Source organism: Orycteropus afer, unplaced genomic scaffold (assembly GCF_000298275.1).
Source record: "Orycteropus afer afer isolate SDZICR_OR568_19922 unplaced genomic scaffold, OryAfe1.0 scaffold00415, whole genome shotgun sequence".
Lineage (NCBI taxonomy): Eukaryota > Metazoa > Chordata > Mammalia > Tubulidentata > Orycteropodidae > Orycteropus > Orycteropus afer.
The window spans coordinates 1,405-3,084 of record NW_006922002.1 but is presented as its reverse complement, the minus strand read 5'-3'; positions in this window follow the sequence as shown (position 1 = coordinate 3,084).

Here is a 1,680-nt window from a genome sequence, read left to right as displayed (position 1 = left end):
ACTCCCAATACTATGCCTTGGAATACATTCTGCACCTGGAATAAAATGCACCCCCAGGGGCTGGCTCTCAGCCTAATAGTTAACAAGATGTACATACAAAGCACTCAATCCAGGATGACACACCCACATACTCTATGATAATACATCCCTTAGAGCAATAGACCACGAGACACCAGAAAGGCAACATTCAAATTGAGGAAATGGAGGACAAACAGGAGTGCATAAATATGAGGAGCACAGGGGAGGGTTATAGGGTAGGGAGGGCAGGAGACTGGGCTAGGGTTGGCCATGGTAAATGGGAAATGAAACTAAATGTACACATACTGTTGAATGTAAAACAAGTTCTTAAAATAAAAAACAAAATAAATAAATTGTCCAATAGCTTGAGATGATTCTAATGCTCTCAACCAAGCATTGATTACTTCTCTAGCTGTGTATTTTCCAAATAACAAGTACTCTTTCTAAGATTAGAACCTGGGCAGGAATTTTGGGGTAAAATAAAAAATGTTAGCCAAAATATTATTTTGCACTTCAAGTTTATTTTTCTTATGAAATTTCTTTACCTTTGGGCATTTATTTCTCTATTTTACTTAGTTCTTCTACACAAATCAAGGAAGAAATGATAGTTATCCCCTATCTTAGGAGCTCTGGTAGTGTAGTGGCTAAGGCACTTGACTGCTAACCAGAAGGCTGGCGGTTCAAACCCACCAGCCATTCCTCGGAAGGAAAGTTGGGCAATTTACTTCCGTAGTGATACTGCCTCAGAAACCCAAGGAGGGTCGCTATAAATCGAGTCCAACTCAATGGGAAATAACAACAACAACAACATCCTCTATCTTCATCCCTCCTTTCCAAGCGTTAGAAACAAAGCCATCAGTGTATTAAATAAGCAGCCTTGTGCTTTATGTTCATTTTCATTAAAAGTCACTGAGATCAGAATCAGGACCCTCATCAACTATGACCAAAGAATACTCCTCAAATGCTACATGCAGTAAAGTAAGCCTCCAGCTAGTATTGCATTTCAGTAGATACGTCCTCTGTAATTTGGTTAAACAATTTTGTTGTCCTCCACACATATCGTTCATGCCCTAGTAAGCAGAAATGTAGCACCTGCTCAGAAGGCTCTTAGATTTGCTTTAACTCAAGTTATCCAAAGCAATCTCAATTTTTACAGTGGAATTTCCTAGTCTCAAAATCCCCATTTCTGCCAATAATTACAATAGCTTATGGTGGCGCAATGCCTAAGGCATTTGACTGTTAACCAGATGGTTGATTAACAGTCAAACCCACCAGCTACCCCATGAAAAGAAGACAAGGCAATCTACTTCTGTAATGTTTTACCACCTTGGAAAGCCAATGGTGGTCACTATGAGTCAGAATCGACTTGATGGTCATGGGTTTGGTTTTTTGGGTTAACATCTACTAAGCATATATTCTATGCCCCAAAATCTTATTTAGTCCTTTCAACAACTCTATGAAATGTGTGCTATAGAATTTTGTCCATTTACAAATGAGAAAACTGAGGTATTTAGAAGGTAAGTAATTCACCATGAGTGAGTCAGTCACAAAAGTAGAAGGGTAAATGGTTCAACTTTCATACAGGAGACCCAGTCGCATTTCTGGCCAATGCTCTTCACATACACCCAGTACCTGTCTGTCAGTGGAGGCTTACAAGTTGCT